Here is an 18915-nt window from a genome sequence, read left to right on the forward strand (position 1 = left end):
TGGGACGCCCTGTTTGGGAAACTGGCAAGCCACCCCTGTATTCTTGCCTGGGAAGTTGCTTGGACAGAGGAGCCTGGCAGGCTGCAGTCCATGGAGTCTCCAAGAGTCCACAGGACTAAGCAACTAAGACTCATTGCCATGTGAAACGGAAGACGTGAGAGAATTCCGGATAGTTCATTGTTTCAGCTTGATTTTCTCCTTAGCTCCACCCTTCAATTTAGGTGCCCTGAGATGATAGCTGATTGCCTGGGCCTGACTCTTTCCTGCTTGGGTAGTACGACTTCCCGCACTCTAAAAGGCAGGTGGTGACAGACCCCTCTGCATTTTGTCAGTGGTTGGGAGGATTAAAGAAATTAACACAGATCAAGCTCCCAGAAGGCTACATGAGCGCGGTGAGCATTGGACAGATGTCATCCGTCACTGTATTACATAACCCGTGTTGTGGAGCCTGCTGGTGGAGGACGTACATCTTCAGGTTTCCGGGGTCTGTGTGCGTGCATGCACGCAAAGTCACTTCTGTTATGTCCAACTCTTTGCTAACCCATGGACCATAGCCCACCAGGCTCCTCTATTCATAGGATCTCCCAGGAGAGTACTGGAGTGGATTGCCTGCTCTTCTCCAGGGGATCTTCCCCACCCATGTCTCTTATGTTTCCTGTAGTGGCAAGCAGCTTGAGCCCCTGGGATTCTGCAATCTGGAGGAAAAGACAGCCTCTGGTTAAATGAGTGCATGTTAAATGAGCCACTTTGAAATTGAAACTGTTTCTGGGTGATGGCCATGTGTGTAGTCGGGGAAACTTTCAAGCTGACCTGGGGTGCTTGAAACTTTCAAAAGATGAAGGAGGTCCTCACTTACATCCACAAAATGCCCCCAGGAAGATATTTTGGGTTGACGGAAGAGTTTGTTTCTTGGCAGAGGATGCTATGAAAGAAACGGTTAATAAGACTCAGTTTCTGACTTTGCAAATGAAGAGGATGATAATATGCCACTCCAAATGGAAACAGTGGAGAAGGAAATGGCAACCCACTCCAGGATTCTGGCCTGGAGAATCCCCATGGACAGAGGAGCCTGGTGGGCTACAGTCCATGGGGTCGCAAAGAGTCAGACACGACTGAGCGGCCAACCACAAAGTGAAATAGATGAGTGGTGTTTCCGGGGCTCTGGGGGCTGTGAAAAAAACTCTTGTCTTTTAGGTCTCAGCACGGAAAAGAATTTAGCGAGAGGCAAAGTGGTAAGAAGTGATTCATTAGAATAGACCTCTTGTGAGGCTTACAAGTCAGGGGGTTCCCTGCCTGGAGTAGACAGTAGGTAACATTTTTATAATCAAATGTAGAGACGGGAGGAGGAGAAACCCTTCTTTGACTTTCTCGAGTAGGTGTCAACACTTCCATCATCGGCTCCTTCTCCATGCGGAGCAGGGGAGGTTTCTTATTCCCTCCATGGTCAAGTTAGGACCACAGATTATTCCTTCTTTATGTGTGTAGAGAGCTTCTCCTAATTTGCCGAGCTCACTGGGCAGGATGTGGGTCTCATGCCACCATTATTTTATTGTCTTGGGACGTGTCTCCTGCATCTGTTGCATACTTTTGTTGCTAAGGAAGCCTGCTTGGTTTTGTGGCTAAGCAAACCTGTTTTTCTTGTGCTCATTCATGTCCGTGATTGTGTTCAGTCACTCAGTCCTGTCTGACTCTTTGCGACCCCATCTGTAGCCCACCAGGCTCCCTCTGTCCATGGGATTCTCCAGGCAAGAGTACTGGTGTGCGTTGCCATTTCCTTCTCCAGGGGATCTTCCTGACCCAGGGATCGAACCTGTGTCTCCTACATTGGCAGGCAGGATTTGTTTTGTTTTTGTTTTTTTTTTTTTAACCACTGAGCCACCAGGGAAGCCCAACTTAAAGGGATCTCCCACATTTCTTTCTCCTACTTACAATCCCTTAGTGGAATTAGCTACTCAATTATCTACTTTGTCCCTTTACTCTGTCTTTGTCAAAAGCATGTGACATGATTTGGAGCTAAAAGCAGTTTTCAAGGGTTGACACAGGGGGAACTCTGCCCTCCCCCTCTCTGCCTAAAAGCACGCCATGTGTTATCTTTTTATAAAAGGAACGCATTTTCTGTTGTAAAGTTGTCTTCTGTCTTATCAAGTAGAGAACAACTCTTAAAACTGAGCCATGACTCCTTTCTGCAGAGGGTATCAGCTTGCTTCTTGTAACAAAACTTGCTAAACAACCCTTAAGCTTCCCTCAGATATTTTCCTTCCTCTCCTAGAAGCTAAAACTCTTCCTTCTTTTACTATCTAGTCACTTCAGCACAGTTTATCGCCCTTGGTTAACATGACCTGGATCTAACTTCCTCTTTAGAGTGCTCATTTATCTTCTGTGAAACCCCGAATGCATATAAAATTATTAAAACAATAAAATCTGTGCATTTGTTGTCAGTAGTCAGTCGTGACCAACTCTTTGTGACCGCATGAACTGTAGCACCCTAGGCTTCCGTGTCCTTCACTGTCTCCCAGCGTTTTCATGTCCATTGAGTCAATGATGCAATCCAACCATCTCATCCTCTGTCGTCCCTTTCTCCTCAATCTTTCCCAGCATCAGAGTCTTTTCTAATGAGTCAGCTCTTCACATCAGGTGGGAAAGTATTGGAGTTTTAGCTTCAGCATCAGTCCTTCCTATGAATATTCAGGACTGATCTCCTTTAGAATGGACTCTCCTTGCAGGCCAAGGGACTCTCAAGAGTCTTCTCCAACACAATAGTTCAAAAGCATCAATTCTTCATTGCTCAGCCTTCTTTATGGTCCAACTCTCACATCCATACATGAAAAACCATACCTTTGACTATACAGACCTTTGTCAGCAAAGTGATGTCTCTGGTTTCTAATATGCTATCTAGGTTTGCCGTAGCTTTTCTTCCAAGGAGCAATTGTCTTTCATTTTCATGGCTGCAGTCATTGTTCATAATTTTGGAGCCCAAGAAAATAAAGTCTGTCACTGTTTCCCCATCTGTTTGCCCTGAACCCGATGGGAGCAGACGCCATGATCTTCCTCTTTTGAATGTTGAGTTTTAAGCCAGCTTTTTCACTCTCCTCTTTCACCTTCCTCAAGAGCCTCTTTAGCTCTTCTTCACTTTCTGCCAAAAGGGTGGTGTCATCTTTATATCTGAGGTTACTGATATTTCTCCCGGCAATCTTGATTCCAGCTTGTGTTTCATCCAGCCCGGCATTTCGCATGATGTACTCTGCACATTAGTTAAATAAGCAGGGTGAAAATATACAGCCTTGACATACTCCTTTTCCCAATTTTGAACCAGTCTGTTATTCCATGTCTGTTTCTAACTGTAGCTTCTTGACCGGCTCAGGAGGCTGGTAGGCTGGTCTGGTATTCTCAACATATTTATCCTATTAACCTGGATTTTGTTCATTTCATTTGCCTCTGTCAGATCCTGAACCTAAGAGTCAGGAAACTGCCATAACACATTCCAAACTAGATTGAATTATGGAATAATTTTCCACTACAAATGTATGGGTTTGTGTGCTTGCATTTGTTATAGTATAGCATAATATATAGTGTAGCATAATAGCATTTGTTATAGTATAGCATAATTATATATTATGTACTATGAGAGAATAAAAAAGATATGCTTTTTTGCTGAGCATCTTAGTCTCTTGGAGAGTGAAAGACATTTTGAGCAAAACCACATTAATATTTTTTTCACCTTAGTCTAGTAGAGGCCGTCCTTGAACCAGAAGGACTATGACCTCTTCTGCTTAGTATATCAGGTGCCTGGATCAGCAGGGGTGGGGGGTGGTTTTTTGCAGGCTAGCAGCATCCACGTCATCCACGAGGCTGTCGGAAGTACAGAACGTCTTGCCCTGGCCCAGACCTCCTGAGTCAGACTTGCATTCTGATGAGATCCTTGGGTGATTCGTCTGCCCGTCAAAGTGGAAGAAGTGCTGCTCTGACTGGTGATCAGTAATCGTCTGTACCAAAAGTGAATAAATGAGTGTATACATGAATAGATAATTGAATAAATGGAGCAATTAAGAAGTAACAAATGGTATGTCTTTCTTTACGCTTGCCTAGAATGCTGAAAGGTATTGGCTGTGTTGCTCAATTTTGCATCCAGCCTCTCTTTTTATTTATCTATTTATTAATTTGTTTTGGGCCGCACTGGGTCTTTGTTGCTGCAAGCAGGCGTTCTCTAGTTGCACAACTATCCAGTTGGAGCTCAGAGTCTTAGCTCTTCCTAGACATGTGGGATTTTTCCCAGTCTGGAGAGTGAACCCGAACCCGTGTCTCCTGCATCGGCAGGCAGACTCTTATCCACTGTACCATCAGGGCAGTCCAGGCACCTCTGAAAGAAAGGGCTTCTTTATTCACCAACCAGATTTCTTTCCAGACCGGACCACTAACTCGGGTGGTGATGATGCACCTGGGTTCCTTCTCTCAGTCTTGTCGTCCTATATGTAGACGAAGGCTCACTCAGCTCACCCTATGAGTTTCAACCTGCTGGTTCTTGCAGAAGATAGTCCTTAGAATTTGCGAATGGATGCCCATGTGACCTGCTTTAGTTTTCCTTTTCATAGCCGTTTAGGCTTGCAATTGCCTGCCTTGGATTCCTTGCGCTGACATCATGGTGAAAAGTTGCTCGGTCGAGTCCGACTCTTTGCGACCCCATGGACTGGAGCCTACCAGGCTCTTCCTCCATGGGATTTTCCAGGCAAGAACCTAATAGCATAGGTCTTCCTTTTTATTTGATAATTGCATAGTGAGATGGCTTACATCCTTATAGGCTGAGACCTAGCAGGGTTTGTTTCACGTTGTGTATTATTTTGATTTACAGCTTCTGAGCATTAATTGCTTTATTCTTGTAAGCTTCCCATGATTGCTGTTCTATTTTTTTTTTCTTCTTGAACGTGTGAAATATTTGGTTAGTCATACAGATGGGAAAAAACTAAAGTCTCAAACTTTTTTAAAAAAGCTGCGGCTTTATTATTGATATATACTTGACCTTCAATATTATATGATTTTCAGGTGTAGAACATAATGATTCCATATTTGTATATTTTGTGAAACGGTCACCACCATAGTTGTAGCTAACATCTGTCACCTTGCATAGTTATTTTTTCTGATGAGAAGTTTGGCAGCTTTCAAATTAACTGTCGTCACTATTTTGTACATTACATCTCCATGGCTTATTTATTTTATAAATAAATAAGTTTTATTTTATAAGTAAGTACTTATAAATGTAACTGGCAGTTGATACATAGTGGCTTCATACTTTTTGCCACCCTCCTCGTCTGGCAGCCCCCGGTTTGTTCTCTGCATTTCTTGAGTTTGATGTTTAATTTTTTAAGTCCCACGTAGAAGTGAGGTCTTGCAGTCAATATCTTTGACTTCTTCCACTTAGCGTAATGCCCTCCATGTCCACCCATGTTGCATCAAATGGCAACATTTTGTCCTTTTTTTTTTACAGGTGAATAATATTCCACTGTGTGTGTATGGGTGTGTGACTTTTTTTTTATCCATTCACCCATCAGTAGACACTTAGATTACTTCCCTCCACAGCCATGATGCTTGAACGGTTATGGAGATGCCTTTAGCAATAGCCTCGAAGACATGCTGAGGTTATGCTCCAGTGCGTCCTAGCTGGGTGGACCCCGCATATTGGTTGTCGGGCTTAGAACTCTGACTAGTGTATATGGTAACTTAGCGTCAGTGAGAGCTGTGTTCTCATTCACATCTTTGTTCATTCTCGGGTTGAATGAGGTTTGTCGAGCAAGTAATACGGGCTGGGTGTAAAAGATGTAGAACCGAGGGAGGTCCAGCCGCTGTGCTTGTGAGTCTCACGCTGGTGGGGAAGATGCTCTTGTGAATGTCATAGCAGACGGCAGTGGGCATGGCGTGCCCTGGGGATGTAAGACAGAGGGCTCCGAACACCACCACCCCTCCGCTCCCCCCCCAGACATGGGAGAGACCGTCGTTGCAGAGAAGGGCTCATTTAGGATGGACTTGAAACAGTCAGGGTGCACTCCCCTTCATCTTCTGCCTGGATTCAGCCTGCATGCTCCATCTGACTTCTGTCAGTCCAAAAGTTCAAGTGGCTTTCATCATCCACGGAGCCATCTGAAGTGGGACTTGGGTTTAGTTGATTTCACTGTCCTTGAACTCAAGTGAGGAGAGCCTTTTTTTTGAAGACATAGACTGCCTGGGTCTTCGCCACTATATTGTCAATTCCTTTATCAATAAATGGGTTCTGTATGAGTGCGCGTGTGTGCTCAGGAATGTTTGTACAGCCCATGGACTGTAGGCCACCAGGCTCCTCTGTCCATGGGACTTTACAGGCAAGAATACTGGATATGCGTTCTGTGTATATTTTTATATATTATATTGCTCGTTCAGTTTTCTTGTATAGCAGAAAGTGGTACAGAAGTGCAAAGCCACTGTGAAAGTGATGTGAAACTGTTAGTCGCTCAGCTGTCTGACTCTTTGTGACCCCGTGGACCAACTGTAGCCCACCAGGCTCCTCTGTCTATGAGATACTCCAGGCAAGAATACTGGAGTGGGTTGCCATTTTCTTCTCCAAGGGATCTTACAGACCCAGGGATCGAACCTGGGTCTCCTACACTTCAGGCAGATTCTTTACCATCTAATCCACCACGGAAGCCCAAAGGAATTAGACGCTACTAAAAAGTTTTATGTATACATGCATATATATATATAGTGTGTATGTGCAATTTATATATCTGTATATATATATTTAAAGTGACAGTCTTCCAAAGCAAAACGTGCATTCTGTACCCTATATACGCCTATCAATTTTTCCTGAAGCCTCCGTCCCCTGCAATCCTTACCTTTCCTATATCACTTGAGCTGTTCTATTCTTGGCTCTTCCCAGACAAGAGAGATTGCACTTTCCAAAGGAAGAGGCCTTGTTTGGTCAGTTCTTCTGAAGCTCCTCCATGTTCCCTTTTCTGTAGGACCAAGCCATGGAGCTAAACCTTTTTTGTTTTGTTTTTGGGTAGCAGGAATGAAACTGTAAATACAAGAAAGCATGTGCTGTGCTTAATGGCTCAGTCGTGTCTGACTCTTCGTGACCCCATGGACTGTACCCCACCAGGCTCCTCTGTCCTCGGAATTCTCCAGGCAAGAATACCAGAGTGGGGTGTCCTTCCCTTCTCCAGGGGTTTTTTCCAACCCAGGGATTGAACATGAGTCTCCTGCATTGCAGGCCAATTCTTTACCATCTGAAACACCAAGGAAGTCCCCATAAATCCTGACATGGCAAAAAAAAAAAAAAAATGTCACTCAGCTGTATGGCAGTGAATGCAGATACCTTGACATTGATGTAAAGAATGTACTTTTTTAATTTATTTTTTTATTGAAGGATAATTGCTTTACAGAACTTTGTTGTTTTCTGTCAAACATCATTAAAAAAAAAAAAAAAAAACGCCTGTAGGTTGGCAAACAGCTGAGTGTGTCCTGAGCGGTCTGTGGCCCATGTGGAAACTGCCTTAATATCAAATCCTTTATCTTTCCTGTTGCTGGACACCTACTTTGTAATCATTTGTTTTCCCCACTGAAGAAAGAAATTGGGAGTTGAGATAGTGGCTGACAGTGTAGACAAATGGCTCAGCTAAATACGGCTGATTGGAAGGACTTCCGTAGTGGTCCAGTGGTTAAGATTTTGCCTTCAATGCAGGGCGTGCGGGTTTGATCCCTGGATGGGGAAGTGAGATCCCATGTGCCTCATGGCCAAAACACCAACGCATAAAACAGAAGCAGCATAGTGACAAATTTAAGAAAGACTTTAAAGAAGTCTTAACAAAGCATCAACAAGATCTTAAAAAAATCGAGTTGAGTGGAGACAGACGCTGGAGATTTGCAAGAGAACGGGCCGGTGGATGGGAAGTAGGGAGGTGGTAGGTATTGGCGGGTTAACACCTCCATCAGTGTGACATCTGAATGAATCAGGCTCTTGACCCTTCTCAGGGTAGCCAGCTCATCAATCAAACAAACCAAAATAGAAACTCCAAACTGGCATCCTCCCATCTTGTGTACAGAGGAGACGGTTAAGACTGTTTATGTTCACCACTTCAAGATCTTTTGTTCCCTCTCCATTCCGTTCAATTGCTCAGTCGTGTCCGACTCTTTATGGCAGAAACCAATACAATAGTGTCATTATTCTCCAGTTAAAAATGCACAAGTTGGTTTTTTTTTTAATGTCCAGAAATTGACAGATGTCCCGGGAAAGGGGACGTGACCAACCCAATTGAGTCACTGCCAACTGAGTCTGCTCCCAGCCAGCCCTTCTTTATCTTGCTGGAGAAATGATGTAAGAAGGCAAACAAACAGCGACAAAAACTTGTAAAAGTTTGGAGATTCTTTTTTTTCCTTTTAATTATTTATTTTGGTTGCACAAAGGTTTATTGTGACATGCAGAATCTTAGTTGCACCATGCGGTGGGGAGTGGGGGTGGGAGGGGTCTAGTTCCCTGACCAGGGATTGAACCCAGGGCCGTCTGCCTTGAGAGCACGGAGTCTTAGCCGCTGGACCACCAGGGAAGTCCCTGGAGATGTTTTTCTAACCACATGGTGCACTGTGTTTGCTCTGCAGAATGCAGAGTATATTATACTCTGTGGGTGCTAGGGGTGCACATGGAAACTGCCTTTTCTCTTTTTTTAGGGAGCGGTGCGGTCTGCCTGGCATACAGGATCTTAGATCCCCGACCAGAGATCAAACCCAAGGCCCCTGCCGTGGAATGTGCAGAGTCTTAACCGCCGGCTCGCCGGGGAATTGCCTGGTCTCTTTTCTTACCCATAACACGTGGAGCGATCAGGGGGTATAATGTGTGAATGCCTCCAGCCATTTACATCCAAACAAAGGAGCGCTTGACAGGAGGTGTGCGATGAAGCTAGACAGACGTGACTCGGGGCATCCCAAGGCAGTGCTTGCGAGGTCAGCACGAGGGTGCGGTCACTTCTCTGGCAGACACGGCCAGCAGCATCAGATGGTCTGACTCGAGAGGCACAAGGCCGTATTCCTACAGCCAGCCTCAGGTGCCGGGTCAGTCAACAGTGCCATCAGGAAAAGTCATGCCGGAGGGTTGCGTGTTGGCTGTGAGTCAAAGTCTTTCTGCTAGGAAAGGGCTTGTGGGTTTGCTGTGAGTCATGCGTTTTCTGCATTCAACTTTCTTGACTATTTACTTGCTTATTTCTCTTTGGCAGTGCTGGGTCTCGTTTGCTGTGCCCGGGCTTTCTCTTGTTGCAGTGAGGGGGCGGGGGACTACTCTCTAGTTGTGGTATGGATACTTCTATTGCGGTGATTTCTCTCGTTGCAGGGCACCAGCTATAGGCACTTGGGCTTGGTAGTTGCAGCTCACGGGCTTAGTTGCTCTGAAAGTGAATGTCGCTCAGTCGTGTCTGACTCTTTGCGACCCCATGGACTATACAGTCCATGGGATTCTCCGGAATACTGGACTTGGGTAGCCGTTCCCTTCTTTAGGGGATCTTCCCCACCCAGGGATCGAACCACGGTCTCCCGCATTGCAGGCGGATTCTTGACCCGCTGAGTCACAAGGGAAGCCTTAATTGCTCTAAGGCATGTGGAATCTTCCAAAACTTGGGATCGAACCTGTGTCCCCTGCATTAAGCTGGACTCTTAACTACTGGAAGCCCTTCTGCTTTCTTTAAATTAGCACCTTTTCTCTGCTTCTCCCTTCTCCTCCCTTCTAACACACACACACCAGATGTCCAGGTTTTTTTTTTCCTCTCAGGGGAAGAATAATCATTGGCTCATGTCATCAGCAGCAAGCTCTTGTGATAAAGGCTGACTTCTTCCAGGACAGAGTTTGAAATCAGTGGTTTCAAGGTGATGTTTAGTAAAGGTGCGATGAATTCAAGCAGATAGGTTGAATTGGGGAGAAAGGAAACTCCCCCTTTCTAGGTTCTTCTGGCTGGTTTGAGAATTAAACGGGTGTGGGACAGAGGAACAGGAGAAAATCTCACTTACCTGTGTACACACTCTAACCTCACATGAGAGTCAGGGACCTCACGTTCACGGGAGGCTCGGAGACAGAAGGGTCGAAGCAGGTCTGAGCAGCTTCCTGAGTGAAGGAATGGAACGGAGCCTGGACCTCCAAAGACAGGAGGGTTAGGGTTAGGGGTTAGAGTTAGGGTTATGGTTACGGTTACAGTTAGGGGGTTAGGGTCCCAGGATGCTAAGAAGAAGAGCAGACGTTGAGTGGTTGTGTTTGCCCTGACGTGTAGCTGGGGTTGCTTAACTAACATTTATCTCTGGGAATAACTCTTTGGAGGGGGGCAAAAAACCCCACAAAACCCACACATTTCGGGAGGGGGGTTCAAGATGGGGAACACATATGCACCCATGGCTGATTCATGTCATTGTATGGCAAAAACCACTACAATATTGTAAAGTAATTAGCCTCCAATTAAAATTAATTAATTACAAAGAACCACACATATCAATTACTCTGAGTCATCAGTGGGGCTTCCGTGGTATCTCAGGCAGAAAGAATCCTCCTGCAATGCTTGAGACCTGGGTTCCATCCCTGGATCAGGAAGATTGCCCCTAGAGGAGGGCATGGCAACCCACTCCAGTATTCTTGCCTGGAGGATCGCATGGACAGAGGAGCCTGCCGGGGCTACAGTCCATGGGTTGAAAAGCATCAGAACTTGCAGGGCCTCAGTAGCATCTGGGCCAGAACACTCACCACGCGGAACAGGCACATTTGGCATGGCTTTATTCTGAACCCCCACAGCCTCATTCTAAGGACCTGAAGAGTCAAGATAACTGCAGTCTGAGGACTGGTGCAGTGGGTTCCATGATGTGGGAGTGGGGTGGGCAGCTTGGGAGCTGGAAGCATCTCGGCTTTGGGCTTAGATCCCCCTGCACCCCAGGTTGGACCTGAGAGGTAAGTGTGGGGCTGGGGCACAGGGAGGGGACCGGGAGCAGTTACTTGACCTCAGTGAAGAGCCCCAGTTTTAAAGCGGTAAACCGCCTTCTCTGCTGTTGCCCTCTAAGCTGCAGCCGGCATCTTGCGATGGTTTCTGTTCTCTTTCCTCTCTGAATAACTGTTGCTGGCGTATCTAGTACCGATTCCTCATGAATCGTCTGCCCCTCCTGTTGCTCTGTGACAGTGCCTGCTAGTTTCCCCGTTGAAGGGAGCTAGCTGTCCTTGAGAAGCGCCTGGCATTCCCTAGCTGTGCATTGAATGCATATCTGCCCGCTGCTTTCATAAACGCAAGCAGACAGGGGCAGGAAGCCTGCTCACTTGGCCGTAATGCGCTTCTGTGTAGCGGCAGGTCACTCACCCATCCCTAAGTCCGTTCTCACTGTGTGAGGAGGCATGCTGTGCTTGGCCGTGTTTGGGATGAGTTTTTTTTCTTTTTTCCAGCAGGGTCTCTCTTCCTATGAAGCAGAGACGAAAGACGGGAGCTACACGGTTAATACAGAAAGCGCTGGCTCAGCCAAAGGGACCGAAATAGGCCCTTGGAACAGGTAGTTGATTCCTGATAAAGACGTTTGTCATCGCAGACAGGGTCTGAGCGCAGACCTGGAGAGCGTCTGAGTAATGAAAGGAGTTTGGGGACACCAGTGAAGTGTGCACACACGCACACATGTATGTGTACACACAGGCACGTGCACACACACAAACACATATGCATATGCACGCACTCATACATGCGCGTGGAGAAGGACACGGCAACCCACTCCAGGATCCTTGCCTTGAGAATCCCATGGACAGAGGAGCCTGGTGGGCTACCATCCATGGGGTCATTCACACATTCGTATAGAGGCCCGTGAACACACACATGCAGGCGTGCACCCATGCAGACACACAAACACTATACACACATACATGCATGCAGACACAGCATACCAATGCACACACAGGCATGTACACATACACGCACATTACCTTTTTCTTCTCTCTTCTCGAAAGATGCTGTTTTTGAACACATAGGGGAGGAGAAATCTTTCTCCTCCTATCCTCCTGGTTTTCATGGCTAGGGTTGTGACTCAAACTGATAAAGACAGATTAACAAGAGGAGAAGATCATCAGTTTTAACGCACTGATGTTCAGTAAGAGAAATGCAGTGTGAGGAACTGGCCCCAGTGATTGAGGCTTATACACCGTTGTAGGCTGAACAAAGACAAGGGGTTTGGGGATTCTGGTAGGAACAGGCAGTACAGAGAACTCTGCTCAATGTCATGTGGCAGCTTGGATGGGAGGGGAGTTTGGGGGAAAATGGATACATGTATGTGTGTCCTGAATCCCATTTCTGCCCACCCGAAACTATCACAACATTGGTAACTGGCTATAAAAAATAAAAAGTTATAAGAAAAAAGCAAGATAACACATCCTTGAAACTCAGGGCAAAAGCTTCAGACTCTTTCCTCTTATGGGTCTATTGTCTTCAGTCCTAAAGACATTTCACACAAGCAAAGAGTGAACCCCCTGCATGAAACATCTCACTGGCCCTCCTTATCTCAATGCAGTTCTTCCTCAAACAGGGGGATTCAGAGACTTGAAGCATGAGGGTAAATCACATAGACACAGGCAAACACATGGTTCCCTCTGACTGTCGGGCGTTGATGGACAGGCTCGCCACGAAGTGATCACTTGACGTCACTGGTGCTGGCTTTTCCAGGGCCCCCATGGGTTCCTGTCCCAGTTCGCTGTCTCACACCTGGGGGCAGCCACTCTCTGTTCAATGGAGATTTTGTTTTCTTTTTCTCGCATGAAATATGAGGAGTCTTGATCAAGTGCAATTTTGCTTTTGATTCTGACTAGTGAGCATCTGCCCGCCCTGTTTATTCGGTGCTTCTCTTGATGTTCAAGCTCTAGACAAATGTTCAGAAGGACAGAGGAAGGACTTCCCTGGGGGTCCAGTGTTTAAGAATTTGCCTCCTGAAACCAAAATTGAAAAAGACACATGTGCCCCAGTGCTCGTTAAAGCGCTATTTCCAAGAGCTAGGACATGGGAACAGCCTGTCTATCCATCAACAGATGAATGGATAAAGAAAATGTGCTACATATACACAACGGACTATCACTCAGCCATAAAAAAGGAAAGCATTTGAGTCAGTGCTAATGAGATGGATGAAGCTAGATCCTATTATTGGAGAAGGAAATGGCAACCCACTCCACTCTTCTTACCTGGAGAATCCCAGGGACAGGGGAGCCTGGTGGGCTGCCGTCTATGGGGTCGCACAGAGTTGGACACGACTGAAGCGACTTAGCAGCAGCAGATCCTATTATACAGAGTGAAGTAAGTTAGAAAGATAAAAACAAGTATTGTATATTAACGCATATATATGGAATCCAAAAAGATAGCACTGATGAACCTATTTGCAAGGCAACAATGGAGACTCGGACATAGGGAACAGACTTATGGACCTTATAGGGTTTCGGGGAAGGAGAGGGTGGGAAGAATTGAGAGTAGCATGGAAACATACATACCTACTGTATGTTAAAAAGATAGCCAGAGGGAATTTGCTATATGACACAGGAAACTCAAACGGGGGCTCTGTGACCACCTAGAGGGGTAGGATGGGAAGGGAGGTGGGAGGGAGGCTTAGGAGTGAAGGGACATATGTACCCCTGTGACTGCTTCATGTGGGTGTTTGGCAGAAACCAACACAATAATGTAAATCAATTATCCTTCAATTAAAGAGAAATAAATTAAAAAAAAAATCCACCTCCCAATGCAGGGCACCCAGAGTCCATCCCTGGGTGGGAAACTAAGATCTCACAAGCATTACGACAACTGGAGAAAGCCTGAGCATTGTACTGAAAACTCATTGCAACATACATTCATGCAATAATATTAAAAAGAAAGAAAGAAAAAGTACAGAGGAAAAGGCCAAGTACAGTATCACTGATGCACATTCCTCGCAGAATCTTTGCCCACACATGAAATTCTCCACCCCACCCTGGGAAGAATCTTTTACTCGCAAGGGGTGGCTCTCCAGATTTTGGTGCTATAGTGATACAAATACTGCAGCAGAAGGTGAACTAAAGCCTAGACAAAAGGTTTATCACTCTGCTTATTCTCCTTTTGGAACTATTAATTACCGTGATATTGTTCACATTCCTATTACCTTAATGTTATTTCTCATACTGTTGCAGAAACCAGTACTCGAGAAACCAAGCCCCACATTGGGAGAGTTGGATAACTCAGGTTTATTACGCTGGCGGGCCCAGAGGAGTTAACACTCTAAGCTCTGAGCCCCGAACAAAGGGGTTGCAGAGTTTTTATAGACAGGCTATAGTGGGCAACACTAGCTGCTAATGGGCTGGTTTAAACTAAGGGGTTTAGCACATGAGGGAACAGTGGTCAAGATGGGGAGGGGGATGCCTGACCTTTACATGGACAGGCATGATTAAGCAGGTTTGCAGGGGCCTGGCAATTGCAAAGAGCAGGACAAGGGTGAGTGAGATCAGCTCCAGTTCCTCAAATTGTAAGTCCCTGCTTTCTGAGACTATGAGACCTATGTGATCCAGACTTTGCAAGGAGCAAGCTGAGTTACAGAGGCAGGAAGAGCAGGAGGTTATGTAAATGTTTAACTTTTCCTCTTCAATATGATAAATTTTACAAAATAGGCAGTTTAAAAGGAGTCAACATCATCAGCCTTCTGGTTCCCAGTGCTGTGGGGTCTCTGCCCTGGTGGGCAGCATATGGTTAGCTTCTCCCACCTGGTGAGGGTTTCAGTATCTATAAAATAGCTCAAGAGGCATGGCTCAGAATACTATCCATAGCCCTTAAGGGGGAACTAAAGGTCCTTGACTTTGTTTCAGGACTTCCTGGGTGACTCAAATGATAAAGAACCCGCCTGCAATACAGGAGAGGCAGGTTCCATCCCTGAGTCAGGAAGATCCCCTGGAGAAGGAAATGGCAACCTGCTCCAGTATTGCCTAGAGAATCCCAAGGACAGAGGAGCCTGGCAGGCTATATAGTCCATGGGGTCAAAAGAGTCGGACACGACTTAACAACTAACCCTTTCACCCACTTTCACGTCACCTGACTTGGTCTAATGGCAAAGTATTATCATTTTATCTTGCTCGACTTTTCCTGTGCTTTTTTTTGCATTTTCTCACTTCTCTGGTTAAATTTATTCTTTAGAACTCAGGGAAGGCCTGGGAGGTGAAAGTTTTTCTACAATCTAGAAGCAGAAAGTTTTTCTGCAATGGGGGGACAGTCTGTCCTGGGAAGGCTCTATGAGGTCCTGCTCAGTTAGAGAAGGCTCATCCTGAAGGGTCTGCAGTGATCTTCTTCCACCTGTTCTCAACTCAAGAAACTGGATGAAAGGACTTCGCTGGTGGTCCAGGGGTTGGGACTCCATCTTCCAATCCAGGGGGTCCTGGTTGGGGAGCTAAGATTCCACCTGCCTCGTGACCACAGAAAACAAAATGTAGGACAGAAGCAATATTGTAACAGATTCAATAAAGACTTTAAAGGTGGCCCTCATGAAAAAAATCTTTGTTGTCGTTCAGTCACTCCGTCATGTCCAAATCTTTGTGACTCCATGGACTGCACACACCAGGTTTCCCTGTCCTTCACCATCTCCTGGAGTTTGTTAAAACTCATGTCCGTTGAGCCGGTGATGCCATCCAACCTCTGTCGTCCCCTTCTCCTCCTGCCTTCAGTCTTTCCCAGCATCAGGATCTTTTCCATTGAGTCAGCTCTTCACATCAGGGGGCCGAAGTACTGGGGCTTCAGCTTCAGCATTAGTCCTTCCAATGAATATTCAGGGTTGATTTCCTTTGGGATGGACTGTTTTGATCTCCTTGCTGTCCAAGGGACTCTCAAGTGTCTTCTGCATATCTTGGGTGGGTGGGGGACTGGATTCAGTTGCCCAAGGTCATTCCATGCTTGGTATGAGATTCCCTGCAAGCTGAAGACACAGAATTATCTTGTGGCCTCTGATCGGTTGTGTGTTTGTTAAGTGTCAAAAGATAAGAAAAAAAAAAAAGTACTTCGTGTAAGATACAGCATTCCTACTCTTTTTTGCTCTCTCTCTCATGGGGAAAAAAAGCAACAACAACAGACAGTACTTATTTAACTTTCTCAGATATATGGCCCTGCATATTTTCTCTGGTTAAAGGGAATTTAAAAAAAAAAAAGATTATTAGGATACAGTTTGTGAGTTTTTGACAAACAACCTGGGATAGCGCATACTTTGCCAGGTCTGTCAAGGTGAAATACTTTTGGAATAGAAGTGGCAATATTTTATGTGTGCTTAGTTTAAAAATGGAGTGTGTCCTTGAAATATGATTTCCAAGCTTTGGAGTCATTATGCGTGAGTTCTTTCCATTCTAAGTCAGGAGGTCTGCATCCAGGGGACAGATGGATGTGCCAAAGATTTGGGACCCTCACCTGTCCATCCTGTTCCCACTATATTCAGTAAACACCACAGAGATGTGTTTTTTTGAAAATCAATATTAACGTCCTTTTTAAAGATTGCTCTTTACAGAACTGTTTCCTTCACGCCCCTTTGCTCTGTGATTTTAGGAAGCTTTTACTCTCTGTCTTTTTTCACAATTAGAAGATTCTTGGCATTGAATGTCAAAGTTACATTTTCTTTCTTCATTTTGACCAGCTTCTTAAGGGATTACCCATGACTACCAATAAACTGTGGAGAATCACACTGCCTGTTGACTAATGTTAGTTCTGCCCTGTACTACATGTATGATCTGAGGCAAGTGACTTAAATATTTTGATTATTCAGTTTCTTTTGCTATAAAGTTTGAAGATAATGGTAGAGCTTCCCAGGTGGCACTTGTGGTGAAGAACCTGCCTGCCAATGCATGAAACATAATGAGAGGCGGGTTCCATCCCTGGGTCGGGAGGATCCCTGGAGGAGGGCATGGCAACCCTCTCTAGTATTCTTGCCCGGAGAATCCCCACGGACAGAAGAGCCTGGTGGGCTACTGCCCAGGGCGTCGCAAATAGTCAGACATGGATTATTACAACAGCAGCATTCAATATACAACATGGTAACTGTAATTGACACCACTGTACTGTGAAAATGAAATTTGACAGATGAGTAGAACTTGAATGTTGTTCACAAAAGAATTAAAAGGGTTAGCATTTTTTGTGATGGGTGTGGGAGCATCCTACCTTGAGATATGCATGTGTCATATCATTACATTGTGCTCTTTAAGAAGTATCTTCCAGTTTTATTTGTCAATTGATAGTGCTGAGAGAAATGGAATGCATGTGTCCATCTGGGTTAGTGTTGACCTGATGTATCAACACTTTTTGGAAATCTGATTTGTGTCGATTTCTTACTATACACAGTGACTTTTTCCTTATTTTTTTTTTTTTTCCTGAGTTAGCACAGAGGAGAGACTTAAATTCAGCATCGATTTTTCAACCTGGAAAAGAGAAAAATTACAACCTTCCTTTGGGGAAAAATCAACAATAGAGATAAGCAAACCACTTCCTGATGAGACACAGTCTCTTTACCAACTCATTTATTTCCAACATGCCAGTGTAGGAAGGGATGCCTTTGAGGGCTGGGGGGTGGGGGGTGAAGAGCCCTTTTATTGAGTGGATTCATGTCCCTGTTTCCTTGAGGACAGCCCAGTAAATGATTCATCTTTGTAGTTTCTGTCTCCAGCGCTTAATAGACAGTAAATGATTCCTTTTTTTTTAAAACTCAAGATATTTTAAAAAATTAATTTATTTATTTTAATTGGAGGCTAATGACTTTACAATATTGTAGTGGTTTTTGCCATACATGGACATGAATCCGCCATGGGTGTGTATGTGTTCCCCATCCTGAACCCCACTCCCACCTCCCTCCCATCCCATCCCTCTGGGTCATCCCAGTACACCAGCCCTGAGCACCCTGCTTCATGCATCCAACCTGGACCGGCGATCCGCTTCACAGGTGATAATATACATGTTTCAACGCTACCCTCTCAAATCATCTCACCCTCACCTTCTCCCACAGAATCCAAAAGACTGTTCTCTACATCTGTGTCTCTTTTCCTGTCTCCCATATAGGGTCATCGTTACCATCTTTCTAAATTCCATATATGTGTGTTAATATACTGTATTGGTGTTTTTCTTTCTGACTTACTTCACTCTGTATAATAGGCTCCAGTTTCATCCACCTCATTAGAACTGACTCAAATGCATTCTTTTTAAGAGCTGAGTAATACTCCATCATGCGCATGTACCACAGCTTTCTTATCCGTTTGTCTGCCGATGGACATCTAGGTTGCTTCCATGTCCTGGCTGTTATAAACAGTGCTGCAATGAACATTGGGGTGCACGTGTCTCTTTCAGATCTGGTTTCCTCGGGGTGTATGCCCAGCAGTGGGATTGCTGGGTCATATGGCAGGTCTATTTCCAGTTTTTTAAGGAATCTCCACACTGTTTTCCATAGCGGCTGTACTAGTTTTCATTCCCACCAACAGTGTAAGAGGGTTCCCTTTTCTCCACACCCTCTCCAGCATTTATTGTTTGTAGACTTTTGGATAGCAGCCACTCTGACTGGCATGAGATGGGACCTTTACCTCTCCTGCTTTGCCCCCTCAAAATGCCCCTTTAAGCAGCCCCTCAACTATCCCAGGGCCGCTTGTGTAGTTTTGTCTTGGCTGGAATGTCCTGGAAAATGCAATTGCACAGGATTGCGCCTTTTCTTTAAATAGTTTTATTTGTAAAGCTAATTGTTTTATTTGTAAAACTAAGTTCTTTTTGTTTGGCTCATGCAGAGCATCAGATGGTTGGATGGCATCCCTGACTCAATGGGCATGAGTCTGAGCAAGCTCCAGGAAATGGTGATGGACAGGGAAGCCTGGCGTGCTGCAGTCCATGGGGGTCGCAAAGAGTCAGCCACAACTGGGCGACGGAACAGCAGCAACAACACTGGGTC

General features: G+C 45.3%; 1 long non-coding RNA gene across 3 annotated transcripts in view; it reads left to right on the forward strand.

Annotated features, from left to right (window-relative positions):
- Positions 1–8993: 8993 nt before the first annotated feature.
- The window catches only part of LOC122434557, a 31893-nt gene continuing 21971 nt past the window's right edge, over positions 8994–18915 (forward strand). Inside the window, exons 1-2 of one of the 3 annotated variants that reach the window (XR_006267411.1) lie at positions 8994–9122; positions 11423–11523. This is a non-coding gene — a long non-coding RNA (uncharacterized LOC122434557). Of the gene's footprint in view, positions 9123–11419; positions 11524–18915 lie in introns of all 3 variants that reach the window. The other 2 variants (XR_006267410.1, XR_006267409.1) reach the window with 2 other exon arrangements.

This window comes from Cervus canadensis, chromosome X (assembly GCF_019320065.1).
Source record: "Cervus canadensis isolate Bull #8, Minnesota chromosome X, ASM1932006v1, whole genome shotgun sequence".
Classification (NCBI taxonomy): domain Eukaryota; kingdom Metazoa; phylum Chordata; class Mammalia; order Artiodactyla; family Cervidae; genus Cervus; species Cervus canadensis.